Raw genomic sequence first — 22,202 nt, 5'->3', positions numbered from 1 at the left:
GCATTCTCCTACAAATGCAGTCACTATACCTTACAGTAGATCCTATTAAGAGCTTTGAGAGGTCTTTACGATGTGATAATGTGCTATATCAAATGGAAGGATTATACTGTAAAATAAGATTATTTAGAAATTAAGTGAATATTGTTATGGAGGCCGCAAATTTGCATCCTCACACAAGAGTGAGATGAGTACCCAATTAATCCAAACTTCAGAATGAATGCGGAATATAAACCAGGATATCTGAGAGAAAATCTCCATTCTTCTTTGAAATAATAACAAGTCCCTTAACGTTTACCTGAATCAGAAAGCAGACGGACCATAAATTATTGACGCAATCGATGAACTGGAAATACATAAACAAACAATGAATTTGTATTTAATATAGAATGACGTGGACATATAACTGCGGAGCAACAAACAGAACATGGCCCACAAAGGCAGGCCTCACTATGGTCTGAGTCACAGCCAGCTTGCTTTGCTTTGCTCTCAGTGGATATGAATCATGTCTGCCTCATTAGTTTGACACTCCGCTGTCTGAATTGGCCGTCTCATTTACATGGAGCAAAACTGTAAAAAATATCCGAGTCCCTTAATGTGCTGATTTCACAGAGAGGTGAAAGATCACCTCTCACTGGCAATTCAATTTCCTGATTGGCTATCAGCTGTGACATGATTTGTAAAAAAGGTTATGTGCGAAAATATCAGCTTATTGGAAAAATGCAGATTTTCAAAGGGTAATATTAGCTGCAGGTATGGGGCACGGAGGGAAAATGGAAATTAGGTGCCTTAAATAGGCTTTGAATATCTCCAGTCACACAAACAGCATATTTGCATTGAATAAATAATTGCCTTCACTGCTATTCTATTTTTTTATCTTTTGTTCAGTATTCAGCAACTGTTGCTGATTTTATACAAATGGATCAGGTTATTCTTCTTATGGTCTTGGTTTCCTCCTTTCTATATAAAGAAACTATGCTCAGATCACCCTTCCCATTCCACATCTGCAAATTTAAGAATTCAATTTATTTGGTGAACTTCTATACTTAATCTTTTACCTCAATATTAGCACAGAAAGCACTCAGATCATACGTAGCTCAGACAGATGCAAATTAAAACTCCCTTTATGCTTCCCCCAAAGTGTACGTTAATACCAGTCACAGAAAAATACTTTGACTGCAACAGTGTGACATTCCCATTTCCCACATCACTATCCTTTTATCTAGGGACACCTTTGTGCTGCACATTCTGTGCTCTTAGGAACGGCCCAAACTAATTTCACTTAGTCCATCAATTGGCTTTTTTTTGGTCAGCCAGATGTCTGACACATTCAGAAACCCATCATCATGCGAGCAATTAGGAAGGCGAACGGTATATTAGCATTCATTATGAAAGGATTAGAGTATAAGAGTAGGGAAGTCTTGCTGCAACTGTATAGGGCCCTGGTGAGACCACACCTGGAATACTGTGTGCAGTTTTGGTCTACTCATTTAAGGAAGGATGTACTTGCCTTGGAAGGGGTGCAGCGTAGATTTACTAGGTTAGTACCAGGGATGAAGGGGATGAGTTACGAGGATAGGCTGACCAACTTGGGCCTATATTCTCTAGAATATAGAAGAATTAGAGGGGATCGTATAGAAACCTATAAGATCATCAAAGGGCATGATAGAGTAGATAGTGGGAGATTGTTTCCCGTGGTTGGAGAAACTAAAACCAGGGGTCACAACCTTAAAATCAGAGGCCAGCCCTTTTGCACTGAGTTGAGGAAGAACGTCTTTACTCAAAGGGTGGTGAATGTATGGAACTCACTACCCCAAAGGGCTGTTGATGCTCAGTCGTTGAACATATTCAAGACTGAGATAGATAGATTTCTTATTGCAAAAGGGATTAAGTGATATGGGGATAAGGCAGGGACAGGTTATTAGCTGGAGTTAGATTAGAAGATCAGCCATGATTGAATGGTGGGGCAGGCTCGAAGGGCCGAATGACCTACACATGCTCCTACATGTTATGTTATCATATTTAAGCATACCCAAAACAAGCAGAGTTCCATGCATCCTACTTACATAAGGAAATTCTCGTGTTTGGAATGGAATCAACAAGATTCTGAACTGAGAGGCCAGAAGAGAAAGCTCAATGCTTTAAATCAAATGTTTAATTAACAGGAAAAGAGTAAGCGATATCCCATTTTAGGAACAAAGGAAAACAGGAACAGAAGGAGGCCATTTATCCCATTGAGCCAGTTACATTTATTAGATCTTGACAGATCTTTTAATCCCAGTGCTCCCCTTTCACCATTCTCTTTAATGCCTCTGATACCAAAGCATCTGTCTATCTCTCTGTTAAACATCTGAAACATTAATAGATTAATTTGAAGGAGTTAATAGACTCAGCCTCAATTGATTTTGCTGGCAGAATGGTCAATCATTCAATATTCAGCAGGAAAAATAATTTTCTTCTAATCTTCGCTTTCCCTAAATCTTGTTAATTTTAAACCTGTGCGCTCACTTTCTTCCATACACATCACCTATGCCTCTCGGCAATTTAAAGAGATGGATCGTATCTCTCTCAACCTGCTTTTCTCTAAAGGGTGCCTCAAAGGTAATCGTGTTGATGCTTGCGTCGGCATCATTAAGGTTGTAAAAGAGGCAGTCTTGAAATTAAATGAACATTATACCAATGGACAGTATCATCATTACAATATTGAGTTTATGTTTTTACTGATCTCCGAATGTGGCCAATGTTGGCAGAACGGCATTTATTACCCATCTCTGGTTACCCTGAGAAGGTCATGGTGGGTGTTCTCTTAACTGAGTGACTTGCTAAGCCACTTCAGAGGGTGTTATGAGTCAACCATGTAGTGCGAGTCTGTAGTTTCTTATAGTCCAGATTACGTAAAGATGCCAGATTGTCTTTCCTGAAAGATATTTGTGAGCCAGTTGATTTTTTTACAACAATCCAGCAGCTTTGTGGTCATTTTTCAAGCTCAAATTACTACAATTTTGGAATTCAAATTACGCAACTGCCACGGTGGGATGCAAACCCCTAACCTTAGCGATATTAATCCAGTAGCATAACCATTAGACTATTGTTTCTTATCTAGATGTCAAACCATTCAATATATATTTTATATTTTTGATTTTCTAATGTATTATACATGACTCTCAGGAAGTCATGTAAACGTCAACAGGTTGACAATGACAATGATGGAGTGCCACTGATTCTAGAAAACATCGGCTTCTAAGTTTGGATTGCGATAGCTTTCTAATGGTGACTGATAGTGTAGTGTGTGTGTGTTGGGGAGGGGAGAGTTTGCAATTATATCAGACACTAGCCAGCCAAGCTACAGTCGAACATCATTAACAATACATTTTAATGGATCTCAGTATTTTTTACTTATTGAAAGCACTTATGAGTGAATCTGACGTTTATTGACAGAGGCATGACCATAACTCAGCAGTGAGTTATAGTTGCACAGAACGTGAATCTGTAGTTGCTGTCAAATTCTGCTGAGATTTCATGCTAACTCTGCCTAGCAGATTTAAGGCTGCAATACTGTTCCTCGAATTAAGCTCCCAAGGAGTACAAATTGCATTATTCTATTCCCTTTATTGTGGCAGTTCGAGAGTGTGTATGCTCATTAAGATGAAAGATGGCTGTGGTCGAGAGCGAACCTTTTTTCCATTTGAGCACTAATTGAAGCACATGAGTGCAGTAGTGTGAGGTTAGGCTGCTTGACTGCTCTATCCTCTTGCATTTCGCTTACGTGTCGGTTAGAGATCAATTTGATGGTTCTGCCGCTGTAATGCCATTCCTGTGGCAAAATAAAACATTTTAATATAGGTATGGATCAAATTAGTTTCTATTCTCCAATCTCAGTGTTTATAGTCTATAATGCTGTAACAGGCTAGAAATTTATCAACCGATTTTTAAAAAAATGAGCAGTTTTTGCACAATATATTTGTCAAGTGGATTTGTTGCAGTAATTGTTTTATGTGGACTGCTGCTAGCTGGCCTTCCATGCTGTGAAGCATGGAGTGGCACATCCAATAGAATTTTTATCATTTATGATAATAATAATTATCCTTCCGTTTGATGTTGCACCAATAATGTCAAACCGTTTCAAAGCGCTTCACAGAAATTATTGTAAAGTACAGCATGCGATTCCCAGGCAGGGCGAATCATTGGGCAACTTCACACGTCTGTGTTTACCTAGAAGTAAGCAGGAACCTGGTTGTTAATCGATTGGCGGATCACTTTTTCGGTGGATAATAATCCCTAAAAAAATTGTTGTCACTCAATCCACAACTATTTGTGGGACACTTCTGTGCGCAATTAGCTACCGCATTTCGCCCACAAAATATACAGTCAATTCATTTTACAGTATACTCTGTGAAGCATTTTGGGATATTTCAATGACGTGATAAGGCCCTATATCAAATGCAAGGATTATTATTATAAAGTGTCGTGACTGTCAAAAACCTCCTCCCAAAAATTGGGTCACTTCATTCCATGACTGTTTATGGGAAACTGCTGTGTGCAATTGGTTGGCAGCCGCGTTTTGTTCACAAAATATACAGTCACTCCACTTTACAATAATTTCTGTGCAGCGCTTTGAGACGTCAAGGCACTATATTAACTGCAAGGATTATTATTATTATTTCTAGGCAAACACATTTGCCAATTTGCGCACAGCAATATCACCTGAAAATCCAGGAAGTCAATGCCCAATTTATCTGGGGGATTGTTGGCTAGGACACCAGGAGAAACACTCTTTTCTTTTTGAACAGTGTCAGAATTTCTTTAACAATTAACATCAAATCCTAAAAATTGGAGTGAAATTGGAGTAAAAGTGAAATTTCAATTCCCCTCCCCCTTCCCTAAGGACAGCAGAACAGATTTTTCCTCCTCACACTAATACTCCTTAAACATTTTATGCACTTTTCATGTTGGGAGGACATCTCAAAGTGCTTCACAGTTAGGGCTACAAATCACAAGTGGGAACAAGTGATAATAATCACTTCTGCTAAGAGAAAGCCTTTCTGATCGACAAGAACTCCCTCTGACAGATTCTTAATGTGATATGCTTCTGGTTACTTGAAGAGGTCTCCGTTTCCATTGCTTATTTATATGTCAAATCCATATGTATATATGGGAAATGGTAATGAAAAATAATTACTATTTTTAGAAATTGGCAAATGGTAGGCCCTCAATCTCACTGAAGTAAATGTGTGAAAATTGTGACGTGTGATGCGTTGAAACAAATGCACCAACATATTTAAGAGGAAAGTTGATGCATACGAGAGAGAAAGGGAATAGAGAGGTACGGGAAAGAGATTAGGCAGGGAGGAGTTTCATGGGAGTATAAAGTCTGTGGGACCAGTAGGGCCGAATGGCCTGCTTCCGCACTGTGACAAACTATGTAATTCTACATTCAGAGAGTAATTAGTGACTGGAACAAGTTGCTGGGATGTGTGGTTGAGGCTAAGACAATGAAAATGCAGTTTGATGCCGTGGAGGAAGGATGGTAGGGTGAGTATTCTGGAGGGATGAGATCAAATGGACCAAAGGGATTTTTGCATTCAAACCAATCTTGTGATCTTGTGGTGTGTGAATTATTACCAGTGATATTAATCAAATTTTAATGAATGCAGTCAGTGATGTCAATTGATACCAATGCCCATGTTCAAAGTCCCCATGGACATTCCAGGTCGCAAAACACAGCTTGTGAAAGCCACGTTATTATAATTGATGCAATAGAATTGGCTGGTGAATATTGAAAATTAGGCCCTCTCTACGCACTCAGGCCAAAGTAATTGCCCCCAAATTTCAAAACAGAGGAAAATCCTAGTTCTTCCAACTTGGCATCCTTTATTAATTAGCTTCTGTGACAGCTATTTTAAACAAGGCTATCGGAAAATTCATCCAACACTAGCACAAAGGGATGGAAAATTGCAGTCTTAATGCATTTGTTACGACAAAACTCTGATTTTCCCCCAATTGCAACTAATCAGACATACATTTAATCCAATGGCAGGGAATCCCCCTGCTTATTTAACACTCAGTTTTTAAACTATCCTTCACATTTTGCACTTGGAATAAGATTGTCTTCCCAGTGAACTTTACTCACCATGACAGTCATTTTCTTTGGCCGTCAGTAAAGAAATATGTATGAACAGATGGTAATTTTGTACAGTATGCTATTAGTGTTATATCAAGGGAGGGGGGTATTGACATTTTACTTTGCAGCTTGTTAAACAGAGCATCAGCGAGATCCATATTTGTGGCCTGCAGGTTTATTCTTCGGCATCCCATGCCTGTTCAAGCAACGAACAGCAACTCAGGCAAGTGCTGCCAGCAGAGACAGTGGCCACTGACTACACATGGCACTGGTGAGATTGTTGAAGTTTGTTAGTAGCCACCATTGCAATTTGGGTTGTCGGGTTATGTCCTTTCAATGACTCTTTTCAGAATAACAACCTAACTAAATCAACATCTCCTAGAGTGGCATCTGGAATGTTACTCCCACTTCAAAAACAGTGGCTTCGCCAAGTGTAAATCTAATATAGCAGCTGGCAACATTTTCAAATGGGTTTGGGTACTACTGTTAGGGAACTTCTTCAAGCCTCTTCTCTTCATGTGTTTGCTAATGGTGCTATTTTGATTCTATTGTTTGGTTGAAGATTGAGGGCTTAATTTTGCTCCATGCATCCCATATGGTGAAAGGGTTTCATATGGTTTAAGAATAGTCTGATCTATTGTGATTAAGTGTGACAACATTTTCTGTATTTTCTCGCAAAGGAATGTAGCATCGATTTCAAAGTATAATTGAATTTAGAATGTCATGTTATTTATCACTTAAAAAGTGTATTTCATTTATTTCTAACAGTTTTGTTAAACTTTTCAAACGGAGCAGAATAGCATTTAACCCACATCAATGACTTATAATGACTGGAGTGTATGTAGCAGAATAATCCGCTTAGACTCCAGACCATAGTAATTGTTGGAGTAGTCTGGATGTAAGGCTGTTATTTTGGTCTATTACTACTTACACTAGCATGAGAAATAATGAGAGGAAAATGATGTCCTGGGTTAGTAGTATTGCCAATTTGTCTTGTCAACTACAGTAGTCTGTATGCCTCCCGGTTACTTATTGACAGCAATTGGAATTAGGAATCCGATGGAAACATGGCTCTATATTATCCAATAAACTGGAGGTTTGAGCCAGTTAGTGCTGGCCATAGCACATTTTCAGCTGCAAGTAGGTGCACCTATTGTCTGGTCTGAGTTTCCACTCAGCTCTGGTAAAACGGTAAAAATCAGGTTTAAACGAAAATAAGGAAAGGAGTAGAACGAGAGAAACTACACTCATTTACAATTTTCAATGACAAATTCCACTCATAAACAACAAAACTATTCAGCGTGAGTTGAGGTTGGATTTTGTTCTGCCAGACATTAAATAAACTTATTTGCCAGCAGCGTTAGCTGCTCAAAACAGTCAGTCAACAGGAAATGCTCATCAGGGAAAAAGAAACTAACAATGAGCCCAGGCAGAGAAAAAAGTAACGGTTTGGAAGGATTTCTTCAATTACAGTCTCTGAGTCTAACTGACAGACAAACCCTAATATTTTTTCAAGTTGCTAAGTGAAAAGTGTACCATGAAAGGAATTTCCGAACTGCACATGAATGTAGTGCCTTCCTCTCTTCTTAGTGCACGGAGGTTACTTAGAATCATTGAATTGTAGAAATGCAGGCTCTGAGGAGGCCACACAGAACGTGGAACCTAGACCTGCTCCAATGCCAATTCCCTGCTTTTTTCCTATATCATTTTATATGAGTTTGGCTCCAGATTCTCTGAGAAGTTAGGAGATTGGCCATATCCTTGAAATGAATGGAACAGGATGTTCTGGTGCAGACAAATTGAGGCTTCAGGCAGCCTAGTCAGGTAACATGCCAAGCAACCTGCCCCTGGCAATTTCCAGAGCTACATTGACACTGACACCTGCCTACAGCTACGAATATAGTTATCAATGCCTGTTTCCATCATTTACTTGAAATGATCTGCTTGTTGCTTGGAGTCCTGTAGCTCAGAGGTTAGAGCACTCGCTTTGCAAGCGAGAGACCTGAGTTCAATTCCAGGCAGAGGGCGAAACCTTGGGCAAGTTTCCTTACTGCACACGCCTAATAATAATCCCTCCAAAACCAAAACAATAATAAAATTGGTCATTTTCAATCTACGACTGTTTGTGGGATATTGCTGTGCGCAATTGGTTGCCGCGTTCGCCCACAAATATAGTCAATTCACTTTACAGTGTGTTCTGTGAAGCGCTTTGGGACGTCCTCCCGACGTGAAAAGCGCTATATCAAATGCAAGGATTATTATTATTATTAAAGAAGATTGCTCATTGTTGAAATGCTCAGAATGCCAAGAGTTGTTCAACTTTACAATGTATTGATGTATTTATTCCAAATGGTGTGCCATGTAGACTTGAACTAGCCCAGAAACCTTCTTGAAAAACCAACCTTCTGAACCTAAAGCTCCTTGGGTTTAATAACAACACTCTGGTTATATGGCATTGATTAGCTCCAGTCATCTCCAAAGGAGTTGGCAGGCATTGGGCAATCTTCCACGTGCGAGGAAGAGTGAGGCATAGTTTGACTGCTGAAAAATGTACGTGAATACTTTGTGATTTTTGGAGGTTAAACAAGCAACATAATATACCAAACACAGTGGATTTAGCTAAAATAACATATCAAAAGTAATTTGGGTAAGTTGTTTTAGAAGGAATGGACGGTCAATAATTGGTCCATCAGGCCTGTTCTGCCATTTCATTAGTTTGTGGCAGCTCTTTATCTTTCTGATTCCATTTCTCTGACTCTTGCTTCCCAAATATGTATCTATCTATCTATCTCCTTCTTAAACACTACAGTGGTAAACGTCAACAAATTACTAACTGCGCTAAATAATTTGGCTGCTTATATTCAAAATAAAAATGATATATCTGTTAAATTCAGTATGTGTATCAAAACTGATCAGCTTCCAACACTATTTAACATAATCTGAATCTTAAAACCAGAGACAAAGGAAATAAATATTATTTTATTCCTACTGCCTTGTGTCTGCCAGATCCCAACTCACAGTCCTAGTTGGACATGAGTTTGTTCTATGAGTCAGATTTCACACTCCCTATGGAATACAGTTTGAAAGATGGGTTTATTTTTGTAAAAATCACATCATTCTTAATATCAATTTTGAGTATGCAACTCCTGTATCTAATTGCCAGGGCCTGTGCAGTTATATGAATACCACTGCATGGATTAATTTCTAATACGCATATTTCACATACAATTGGGACAAAAAACAGCTTATTTGCAATTCTTATAGGCTCTTTCACTTCAGTTGACCTCTATGGTCATCCAGCTGTTATCCACGCCAGAAATAGCTGTCAAGTTCAGCAAGCAAAGGCTAAGGCTTGGGTCCTATCCTTTATCAGACTGCCTTGAGCTTAATAATAATAAGAATAATCCTTGCATTTGACATTGCACTTTATCATGTCTTCAAGACGTTCTCAAAGAGCTTCACAGAATATATTGTCAATTGAATTGACTGTAATTTTGTGGGCGAATTTCTTGTACAAGATGGAATTCTGCACTTCAAGAAAGGCAGCCCCTAGGCTAACCTCAGCAAAGCAACCAAAGTTGTATTGAGTCAGACTGCTGGCTTTTCCTGACTTCTTAAATTAGAAAATCATTGTGCAGATTGTTGGAGAAAATTAGCTCTTAGTTGGTTGTTGTTGTTGTTGTTGTTGAGTAGGATGTAAACAGAACTTTAAGACCTTGTAAATACAAAGGGGGTGAACCTTACCCAATGCCGGGAAATAGGCTGGACTTAGTCGTGAGCAATTTTCCTTTTCTCAGAAATGTCACAGAACCAGAGAAACTTACAGCACAAAGGAGGCCATTTGGCCCATTGTGCCTGTGCTGGCTCTCTGGAAGAGCTACCTGTTTTCAAGATTTCAAGATATGAGTTCAAGATCCTCGTCTTCACTTTTAAAGCCCTCTGCGGTCTTGCTCCTCTCTACCTCAGTGACCAACTAAAATGTTACCAACCTGCCTTTCAACCTGCCTGCTCCCTCCACTCAGTGGCCATTTACCTGCTTTATGTTTTCTCCCCTGCCCTGCCCGCCGCACCATTTGTGGTTGGGCCTTCAGGCTTTCTGCCACCACCTTATGGATCTCCATCCTGGAGCTCCTCCATCTCACCCCCTCCCTTGTCTCCCTCAACATCCAACTCAAGACCTTGGTTTTTACCGCGCATCCACCACCGCCACCCCCTCTCCTGATTCCAACTCCTCGCTCGGTTGCAAACTCTTCACTTTCCAGCATCTTGGGACATCCTCCCGATGTGAAAGGAGCTATATAAATGTTGTTGCTGTTGTTTTGTCCCATTCTCATGCCATTACATTTTATATTCCTCCTTTTCAGGTACTTATTTCAAATCCAATGAAAAGCTTATGGATTCTGCCTCTACTTCTATTCTAGGTAATGCCTTCCATGTTCTAACAACACTCTGTGTGAGGCAAAATTGAAATAAAACTCTCCCTTTGCTCTTTGGGAATTGCCTTTTAGTTACTGACTCACCAATCAGTGCAAATAAATAAGGAAGAATGCAAATGTGTTCCTTGCCTAACTTTTCATGTTGATCAGTAATGAGAGCACTGCTTCTGGTCTCTGAATACAATATATAGTTTGGGACCCAACATGTCAAGCGACTGCCAGGATGGTGGAAGGCGAACTGGATAGACCTTGATCTTCTTTAGCCCAGCAAATTCTTATGTTGTTATGAACCAGACAGCCATGAGCATCATGCCCACTACTGTGGTCAGTGAGGAGACTTCCCTCAGTAATATGCTAATAATAATAATAATAATAATCCTTGCACTTGACATAGCGCTTTTAACGTCTTCTAGACGTCTCAAAGCGCTTCACAGAATATACTGTGAAGTGAATTGACTGTGAATTGACCCCCTCACGGAGGCCACGCCACCCGGCTACACCTCCCACCACATCCCCCGCCCCAACCGCCGTGGCGGTGGTGTTGCCCTTATCTCAAGGACACCACTTGCCCTATCCCCCTACTCCACTGGCTCTTTCCCCTCCTTTGAGCACCTCACCCTCTCCCACCCCTCATTCCTCTCCCTTAAAATCCTCCTCCTCTACCGGCCCCCTAAAACCTCTCCCACCTTCATCTCTGACATTTCAACACTCCTCACATCTCTTTGCCTCTGCTCTGATCGCCTCATCATCCTGGGCGACTTTAACCTACACTTCACCCCTCCTGCTCCATCTCCACAGACTTCTCTTCCCTGCTCTCCTCACTCAACCTCTCCTTACACATAAACTCCCCCACTCACAGTCACGGCCACCCACTCGATTTGGTGATCACCCGGGGCCTCAGTGTCTCGGATGTCACTATTACCGACAAGGCCATCTCTGACCACTACTTCATCTCCTTCACCACCTCCACCCCCTCCCCACCTCCACCAGACCCACCACCATCTTCTACCGCCCTTGGAAGAAGTTACCCCCACAATCCCTAACCGATGCCTTGGAGTCCTCTGAACTCCTCTCCCTCTGGCCTTCAACCCTCACCGACCCCTCTTCTCCTCTCTCCCTCCTCCACAATACCCTCTCCTCCACACTCGATACTCTTGCCCCCATCACTTCCCGCACTGTCTCCTACTCCCGCTCCTCCCCCTGGTACACCACCCACCTCCGCTCACTGAAAAGCCAGGTGCGGGCTGCTGAACGCACCTGTGTCAAATCTGGCCTAACGGTCCACCGACAAATCTGGCTGGACCTCCTCAAAATTTACCGCTCCACTCTAGCCTCGGCCAAGTCGTCCTTCTACTCCAGGATAATCCTGGAGGCGAAGAACAACCCCAGGCTACTGTTTTCCACCACATCCCGACTCCTCCGTCCCCCCCGCCACCCCGCGCAGGTCATCTCCTCCAACCTTCACTGCGAGGAGATGCTGGATTTCCTTGAATCCAAGATCAAGGGAATCCGCTCCGCGGTCACTTCCCCTCCAACTTCCACCCACCACCCACCCCTTCCCTCCCACACTCCGACTCCTACCCATCCTCCCCTACACACCTTCGTACCCGTTTCCCCACCCTCTGTCACTGAACTCATCCTATCCCTAAAACCAACCACCTGCTCCCTTGACCCCATCCCCACTCCACTCCTTATCTCCCAGCTCCACTTTCTTGCCCCACATATCACTGACATCATCAACCTGTCCCTCTCCTCTGGCTCTGTCCCCATTCCATTAAAAACTGCCATCATCACGCCCACCCTGAAAAAACCCTCCCTTGATGCGTCGCAGCTATCAAGCTACCGGCCCATCTCCAACCTCCCCTTTCTCTCCAAGGTCTTGGAAAGAGTTGTCGCCTCCCAACTGCGCTCTTTCCTTTCCACCCATTCTCTTTTCGAACCCCTTCAGTCAGGTTTCCGTGCTGCCATAGCACAGAAACTGCCCTGGTCAAGGTCACCAATGATATCCTGACCATCTGTGACCAGGGCTCCCTCTGTCTCCTCGTCCTCCTCGACCTATCGGCAGCATTCGATACGGTCGACCACGCTATCCTACTCCACCGCTTGTCCTCCCACCTCAACCTTCAAGGCACTGTCCTTGAATGGTTTAGGTCGTACCTTTCTCACCGTCTTCACTTTGTCTCGACGAATGGCTTCTCCTCCACCCCCCGTACTGTCTCATGTGGTGTCCCTCAGGGCTCTGTCCTCGGTCCCCTCCTCTTCACCCTCTATATGCTCCCCCTCGGTGACATCATCCGCAGACATGGAGTTAACTTCCACATGTATGCGGATGACACCCAACTCTACCTTTCCTCCTCTACTCTCAACTCCACGACCACCGATGTCCTGACAGCCTGCCTGTCCGACATCGAGTCCTGGACGAGAGACAACTTTCTTCAGCTCAACGTGCGAAAAACCGAGGCCCTCCTGATTGGCTCACGTCAGCGCCTCCGCACCTCAGGCGCTGACACCATCAGCATCCAAGGCTGCACTCTCCACCTCTCAAAGCCAGTCAGGAACCTCGGCGTTTTGTTCGACCCTGAGCTGTCCTTTCTCCCTCACATCCGCACCACAACTGGCACCGCCTTCCATCACCTCCGGAACATCGCCAGACTACGGCACTACCTCACCCCTCACGCTGCTGAAACCCTGGTCCACGCCTTTGTCACCTCAAGGCTGGACTATGGGAACTCTCTCCTCGCCGGCCTTCCCGCCACCTCCCTCCACAAGCTGCAGGTCATTCAGAACTCTGCAGCTCGTGTACTGTCCCGCACCAGGCTTCGCGACCACATCACTCCCACCCTCGCTCGCCTCCACTGGCTCCCCATCCCCCAGAGGATTGATTTCAAGATCCTCATCCTCACCTACAAGGCCATTCACGGCCTTGCTCCCTCCTACCTCTCCAACCTACTATCCCCCTACCTACCTGCCCGTACCCTCCGTTCCTCTGGCTCCGGTCTGCTCCACGTCCCCCGCCCCAACCGCCCTACCATCGGTGGTCGGGCCTTCAGCCTCTCAGCCCCAGGCTCTGGAACTCCATCCCCCAGTGCCTTCGCCGCTTCCTCCCTTTCCTCCTTCAAGGCCGGTCTCAAAACCTTTCTCTTTGACCGTGCCTTCAGCTCCCCTCTCGACTCTCTTCCCCCTCCTCGCTCCCTCCCTTCCCTCCCCTCACCCTGACCATTTCCCCTGCTCGGGTCATGACCCAACTGTGCAGCGCCTTGGGACGTCCTCCTGACGTGAAAGGCGCTTTATAAATGGAATCTTGTTGTTGTTGTTGTATATATGTGGGCAAAACACGGCAGCCAGTTGCACACAGCAGTGTCCCACAAACAGTTGTGGACCGAGTGACCAAATTATTATTTTTTTTTTGAGAGATTATTATCCCCAGAAAAGTGATCCGTTCATCTACTAACAACCGGGTTGCTTACTTACTGCTAGGTAAACAGAGGCGTGTGAAGTAAGCAAAGTTGCCCAATGTTTTGCCCTGCTGGGAATACAACCCAGGTCTCTGGCTTGCGCGGCGAGTGCTCTAACCACTGAGCTACAGGACTGAGTGAATGGCCAATGCCCCTTGCTATTTACCATAAAGAATGTGTTAAGGAACACCATAAAGTTCTTCAGGTACACATTTTTCATTTCATGCCAATCATTCTGAGTAAGTACATGGTATCGAAATGACTTGAAACCGTAAATAAATGGATGAAATTTAATATGTTTCCACATCTTTATAAACCAACTTTTGTGCTGAATCCTGCGACAAGCAAAGCTTTTAAAACAGCAAGACTGAAGATTTCAATTGAATATTTGGAGCTTGTACAGGGTGCTTAGATTAAGTTACACTTCGACATGTGTTTGGGACGTTTCTGAGTCAAATGGTATCCGTACTAACACATTCGGAGAGTTGATACATTGACCAGACGCAAAGTCATGGCATTCCATTTACAAAAATATATAATTGTTCCAAAAAATACGTTAGTTTTTTTCTCAGTAGTGAATGGAATGCATTTTTATTGTTTTCGTATAAAAATATATTTCTCACACTTAAAATTGAAAGGATGAATAATCCTGAACATACCAGCTGTGTTGTGTGCATGGACTTTCATCCCAGATGTTACTGGGTTATTAAGAATGGTGGTTTACATAACCGCAAATGAGCATAAAAAGTACATGCGTAAAATGTGTGAAGCAGACCAGCGATCATAGTTTCTTCTTGCTAATGCAATCTGAAAACGAATAGCTTGGAAATTAAGCTTGCTTCTACCGAAATCGCGCTCCAGCACAGATAAAGCTCAGAAGAGGAAGGTGAACAGTCAGTTCACATTTAGAGAAGGGAGTTTCTCCCGGTGTCCTGGCCAAAAATCCGCCAGATAAATTTGGTCATTCACTCCATGGGTATTTGTGGGACACTGCTTTGTGCAAATGAGCTGCCACATTTGTCCACAAAATATACAGTCACGACACTTTACAGTATATCCTGTGAAGGACTTTGAGACGGCCTCAATTTTGTGCACAGTTATGTCCCACACATAGCCATGAACTTGAATGACCAGTTTTATTTGGGGGATTGTTCCTTCCTCCTTCAGTCATCCTCCCACCTCCACCCCCCCTTGCACTTCACCTCTCATGACTCCAAACCCCAGCTTGGGTACAAGCCCTTGACTATCCAGTACCTTGGATCGTTCTTCCAATGCGAAAGGCGCTATATAAATGCAATTTATTGTTGGCATTGGCCATTGTTGGAGGTATCTTCAAACTCATTAAAATAAAAATTCTTCTGTGTGATCTGTAACTGTATTTTAAGTAACATGACAAGACATGGAAATAAATATTCCTAGAGCTTGTTTCAAACTTTAAATATACTTTGAAGTCATACTAATTTCCTTACACTAAGTTACCAATGCCAGAAGGGAAAGGGTCTGCCAACACTTAAAACAAAATAGGGTGATATATATATACTTCCAAGTATCAAATGTTATCAGATTTCTCCTGATTTTCTTGTTGTGAATAAGCGGTGATTTAGTTTTGATTGTGGCAATGTTTGACTACATATTATTTAAGAATATAATCAAATCTCACACAGAATAGCACCTGCACAAACTGAAAGCCACTGCCTTTGGAAGTTTATCTTTTATTCGTCTGGCAACAACCATTGTTAATTAATCAGCCATTACATATTGTAGCAATAAAGAATATGTTAGATAAAGGTATTTTCAATTGGGAGTATTACGGTAAAGATCGGATTGATATGCAGTGCTCCAAGTTTTCATTACAGGTATTTTTTAATTCCATCCATTGTTTTCTCATCATTTTTTCTCCCTTCCTCCTCACTTGAACATGTTTTAGACCGCAACGACTTGCATCTACATAGTGCCCTTCTCACAGGATAGCGTCTAGAAGCTCTGACAGCCTTTTCTTTCTATTGGAGTACGATTCTACAGGTGTTGGTCATCTTTGCCCAAGTTGTAGTTAGTCATGTGGCAGTGAGTATTGACAGGCTGTTTATCCACAGAGTTCATCACAACCAAAGTCAATTCTATCCTCATCTCAACATCTCCAAATAGTGATCTGGATTCCTCTCAATTTTGGTTATACTAGAGTTATATTGTCTAAGTTCTGTGGCTTCTCGTTATAAAATCCTAATAATAAGAAAACGTCTCAAAGTGCTTCACAGAATATACTGCAAAGTGAATTGACTGTATATTTTATGAGCGAAACCCAGCAGCCAATTGCGCACAGCAGTGTCCCATGAACAGTTGTGGATTGAATGACCACATTTTTTGTTCTTTGAAGGGTTTATTAACCCTGGAAAAGAGATCTGCCAATTGACTAACAACTGGGTTCCTACTTACTGCTAGGTAAACAGAGGAGTAAGGAAAATTGCTGAACGTTTTACCCTGCGTGGGAATTGAACCCAGGTCCTCTTGCTTCCGAGACAAGTGCTCTAACCACTAAACTACAGGACTCCATGAGTGGTTTCTGCTCTGATCTTCAAGTCACATAAATATATTTTCAATGGCACGAGATGTATCACTGGCACACCTCTTGAACTGGGGCAAAACTAATTGTGTGGTAATGTGGCAATGAATCATACACCAATTGTACTGCCACTTGCAGTCTGTCAGAGCAGAGCACTGTGCGAATTTCCAGCCATCTGTCATTTAACATACTTATTAGAAATCCAATACCATTGAGCAATATATAGCGAGAGAACCAGAATCTTGTCCTCTAAAATGGGATAGGACTTGCAAGGCACAAGATACAAGGATTAATTCATAACTAGTAATTGATTCCCATTTCATTCATGCGTCCATGGAAATGGTAGCTGTGGAAAGCGACTAGTCAGGTTTTTCAAAACGGTGCGGTAAAGATTGATTCTGAAATTTCATTCGATTACCTTTTCAGTCAGGGAGAAATTGACACAATTTTCTCTCATAAAGACTACATGAGTGGCATAGAATCCATAAATATCTATAAAGCTCTCACAATCCACGACCTCATCTTGGATGAGCAATTAGACATTCCTGGGCTCACGGAAAAGTGGCTATCCAATTAATTCAAAACTCCGCTGTCTGGTTACTCACCCGCACAAAACTCTGTACCTCCATCACACCAGTCCTTGCCAGGCTCCACTGGCTTCCAATTACCGAATGGATCGATTTCAAGATCCTCTCACTTGCTTCCAAATCCCTTCATGCCCTCACACCTCCCTACCTATCCGATCTGCTTACCCCCCCCTCCACCACCTGCTGCCTCTACTCGGCTGGCTCCGGCCTCCTGTTTGTCCCTCCTCCCCTCCGCTCCACCATCAGGGATCGTGCCTTCAGCCTCAGAAATGTCCCATGAAACAAATGATCAATATTATCTGAGCGATTATTGGCCAGGACACCGCGAGAAACTCCCCTCACTTTTCGAGCCATGCCTTTAGATCTTTAATGTTCACCCAAACAGGAAGACGGAACCTCAGTTTAATGTCTCAACTGAAGGGTGACACCTCCAACAATGCAACACCACAATGGATTGTCAGCTGCGACTAAAAATGTTGAAGTCCTGACATGGGACTTGAACCCACAACCTTCTGACTCAGAGGTGATAGTGTTAACAACTGAGCTAGGTTGACAGTTAGTCTCACATCAGTGATAGGAAACATTTTAGAATCGTTGATTAAGGATATGGTAGTGTGGTATTTAGGGGAGCACAATATAATTAGGCCAAGTCAACATGGCTTTACAAAAGGGAAGTCATGTTTGACAAATCTCACAGAATTTTTTGAGGATATTTCGAGTAAACTAGATAAGGGTGAATCAGTGGATCTGGTCTATTTGGACTTCCAGAAGGCATTCGATAAGGTGCCGCATAAAAGGTTGGTCCAAAAGATAGGGGCCCACGGAATTGGGGGGAGCATATTAACGTGGATTGGGGAATGGTTAATGGGTAGGAAACAAAGAGTAGGGATAAACGGGTTCTTTGCAGATTGGCGGGATGTGACTAGTGGAGTGCCACAAGGATCAGTCCTTGGGCCTCAGCTATTTACCATCTACATCAACGATCTAGATGAGGACATCGAAGTTAATATATCTAAATTCGCGGATGACACAAAACTAAGAGGAAATGTCAACACAGAGGATAACCTTTAAAAAAAAGGCGAACGGTATGTTATCATTCAATATGAAAGGATTAGAGTATAAGGGTAGGGAAGTCTTGCTGCAACTGTATAGGGCCTTGGTGAGACCACACCTGGAATACTGTGTGCAGTTTTGGTCTCCTTATTTAAGGAAGGACATACTTGCCTTGGAGGGGGTGCAGCGTAGATTTACTAGGTTAGTACCAGGGATGAAGGGGATGAGTTATGAGGATAGGCTGACCAATTCGGGCCTATATTCTCTAGAATATGGAAGAATTAGAGGGGATTTTATAGAAACCTATAAGATCATCAAAGGGCATGACAGAGTAGATAGTGGGAGATTGTTTCCCCTGGTGGGAGAAACTAAAACTAGGGGTCACAACCTTAAAATCAGAGGCCAGCCCTTTTGCACTGAGTTGAGGAAGAATTTCTTCACTCAAAGGGTGGTGAATGTATGGAACTCGCTACCCCAAAGGGTTGTTGACGCTCAGTCGTTGAACATATTCAAGACTGAGATAGATAGATTTCTTATTGCAAAAGGGATTAAGGGATATGGGGATAAGGCAGGGTCAGGTTATTGGCTGGATTTAGATAAGAAGATCAGCCATGATTGAATGGTGGGGCAGGCTCGAAGGGCCAAATGGCCTATTCCTACTCCTACATTTTATGTTATGTTATGTTATGACAGGTTCAAAACTGAATTAAAATTATAAAGGTTTTTGGTCAAAATTGGGATTTTCTTAAAAGCATTCTATTCCTTGATTATCCGCAGGGATACTTTAAGAATACTGTCATTTTGAACTTCACTGAAAAGATACTTGGTGGAACAAAGCAATTGGACAGCAATACATTTATATTTATGACTAATGTAACCCAGCCACTAACTGGAGCTTAATGCGATCAAGGCAAGAAAATCTACTATTATAGCTTCAGGCAGACCTTGTGAAATGCTTGGCAGAGATGGATATTGCACTCTGATTAAGTAAGCTGGAGCTCCTTACTTGGCATGTGGAGACGACATCACCATGATTTGTTAGAGAAGTGTGGCTAGTATCGCACCGAATGGCTCATTAGCAGCTTAAGTGAAGTGAAAGATGGACGTGGGCACCTCAAGGCTAGCTTTGATGACTGGAACGGCAGAAAATGATGCGATCACTATGTCAAATTAAAGCAGTTCTGCAGTATATTACACTTCTGCTTTTCACATTTCCAGCAATCTAATCACACTCTTTAGCATTCCAATGACAATCCTTTTGTTCACTATAATGATCGAGTTTTGCATCAATCGAGACTAGCTCCAGAAAGCACTGTGGAAAAGCAAGGGCCTTAGGACTTCACAGTCCAGAAGGTCATTTGACCTATCGTGTCCACACTGGATCTTTGAAAGAACAATCCATTTCATCCCTTTTACCTGCCTTTTCCACAATACCACTACAAATGACTCCTTTTTAGATATTTATCTAGTTCCTTCTTGAAAGTTAATATGGATCCTGCTCGACAACCACACTTTGTAATACGTCCTCTTTCTGCTCAATTGGTTTCAAAAAGTAACACTGGAGAAACTTCAAGGAGTTAATGCAAGGCTTATTATTTTTTATTATTAACCTCAAATGTCACAGTTTGGGTCAATTCATGTCCAGAACTCAGTTCAGATCCATCTCTACCAATTCTGTGAACTATATTTATAATATCTCATCAAATATTCTGATAATATGTCCTGGCTAACAAATCCCCCAAATAAAATTTGTCACTCTCTCCATGGCTATTTGTGGGATATTACTGTGTGTAACTGGTTGATGTGTTTCACCCACAAAATACACAGTCAATCCACTTTACAGTGAAGCGCTTTGCAACATCTCATTGACGTAATAAGGTCCTATATCAAATGCAAGGAGTATTATTACAATATAGTAACTTTAATACTGTGACACCTGTAAGTTGCATGTTTATAAAATGGTTTTATGCAATAATAATAATAATAATAATAATCCTTGCATTTGATATAGCGCTTTTCACGTCGGGAGGACGTCCCAAAGCGCTTCACAGAACACACTGTAAAGTGAATTGACTGTATATTTGTGGGCGAACGCGGCAGCCAATTGCGCACAGCAATGTCCCACAAACAGTCGTAGATTGAAAATGACCAATTTAATTATTGTTTTTTTTTTTTTTTTTTGGAGGGATTATTATTAGGCGTGTGGAGTAAGGAAACTTGCCCAAGGTTTCGCCCTGCCTGGAATTGAACTCAGGTCTCTCACTTGCAAAGCGAGTGCTCTAACCACTGAGCTACAGGACTCCGCAATACCACCCACTGCTAATTATTCAGTGTTCAACAACAACAACTTGCATTTATATAGTGCCCTACATACAGGATGTTCTTATAGAGCAGAATACATTAGACTAGTTTTGTATTCCTAAAAAGAAACAGCTTCCAAATTCAGACTAAATGGAAGAATTTTTCATTGTTACATTTAGTCTGAATTTGGTAGTCAGTGATCTGAAATTGTAAGACAAAAAGGAACGCTATGGACTAAAATGAGTCTCGTGTCATTGAGGGGCACAAGAATGGCTCCTTCTGGCTGTAAATTTCTATGATTCTATGAAATTCAATTCCGTTCACTTAAAAAATACATGTTATAATAAATCCTATGAAGCACTTTGAGAGTTCCTCCCAATGTGAAAGCTGCCATATTATTTCAGATTGTTGCTCTCTATTATATTGTGATGTTTTGATATTATTTCTCCACACCCCCAACCCCCCCAAATAAAGCCTCACTGATCCCTGGATCATACCTATTCATTGATCATTCAACATAAACAACAACAACAACAACAAGATTCCATTTATAGAGCGCCTTTCACGTCAGGAGGACGTCCCAAGGCGCTGCACAGTTGGGTCATGACCCGAGCAGGGGAGAAATGGTCAGGGTGAGGGGAGGGAAGGGAGGGAGAGAGGAGGGGGGAAATGGTCAGGGTGAGGGGAGGGAAGGGAGGGAGCGAGGAGGAGGAAGAGAGTCGAGAGGGGAGCTGAAGGCACGGTCAAAGAGAAAGGTTTTGAGACCGGCCTTGAAGGAGGAAAGGGAGGAAGCGGCGAAGGCACTGGGGATGGAGTTCCAGAGCCTGGGGGCTGAGAGGCTGAAGGCCCGACCACCGATAGTAGGGCGGTTGGGGCGGGGGACGTGGAGCAGACCGGAGCCAGAGGAACGGAGGGTACGGGCAGGTAGGTAGGGGGATAGTAGGTTGGAGAGGTAGGAGGGAGCAAGGCCGTGAATGGCCTTGTAGGTGAGGATGAGGATCTTGAAATCAATCCTCTGGGGGATGGGGAGCCAGTGGAGGCGAGCGAGGGTGGGAGTGATGTGATCGCGAAGCCTGGTGCGGGACAGTACACGAGCTGCAGAGTTCTGAATGACCTGCAGCTTGTGGAGGGAGGTGGCGGGAAGGCCGGCGAGGAGAGAGAGAGAGTTAAAGAATTAGAACTAAGGCTAAGGGATGTTACGTCAATCAGTGCTCACCAATATCCAACATGTCAAAGACACATACTGATGTAGACCATCCAATTTGTTGCAATTTTGTCTCAACTTTGAAAACAGTAGTTCATGTTTGTGAGCCTACTTTTCATACCCAACGATTCAAAGTACTGTATTTTCGATTCTAAGCATGTCCAAATATATAACCTTTACTCTGGTATACTCTATTCTAAGAAAATTCTATTTCTTTGCAAAAGGAGCTCATGTTTAACTTGCCAATATTCTCAAAACTGTCCAGGGAAACAGTTATAATGAGCTGCCCTTATGAAATGAGGAACAGTTTGTTTGTAACACACAATGTTTATAGCTAATTTATGCAGCAAATGGCAAATGTCGACCAGAGAGGTCTGAAATGAGTCTAAACCACACAAGGCTACTGTAGTTGTAACATTAATGTATGTTGCAAGGGTATGATTTCTGGTGCCATTGGCTACAAGCCTCAATTGTAGCTCACTACAGAA

General features: G+C 42.5%; 1 long non-coding RNA gene and 1 other non-coding gene across 2 annotated transcripts in view; both read right to left on the bottom strand.

Moving 5' to 3' along the window:
• Positions 1-297: 297 nt before the first annotated feature.
• Positions 298-22,202, bottom strand: part of LOC103184905 — a 143,745-nt gene continuing 121,840 nt past the window's right edge. The window contains exon 4 of the long non-coding RNA XR_488583.2: positions 298-343. This is a non-coding gene — a long non-coding RNA (uncharacterized LOC103184905). The remainder of the gene's footprint in view (positions 344-22,202) is intronic.
• On the bottom strand, positions 16,483-16,556 carry trnap-cgg. Its single transcript has one exon. It is a non-coding gene; the product is annotated as a tRNA-Pro (tRNA).

The sequence above is a fragment of the Callorhinchus milii genome, unplaced genomic scaffold, assembly GCF_018977255.1.
Source record: "Callorhinchus milii isolate IMCB2004 unplaced genomic scaffold, IMCB_Cmil_1.0 Scaffold2, whole genome shotgun sequence".
In the NCBI taxonomy this organism is placed as follows: Eukaryota; Metazoa; Chordata; class Chondrichthyes; order Chimaeriformes; family Callorhinchidae; genus Callorhinchus; species Callorhinchus milii.
The sequence above is the reverse complement of the archived record's forward strand: the minus strand, read 5'-3'. Positions and strand labels throughout refer to the sequence as shown.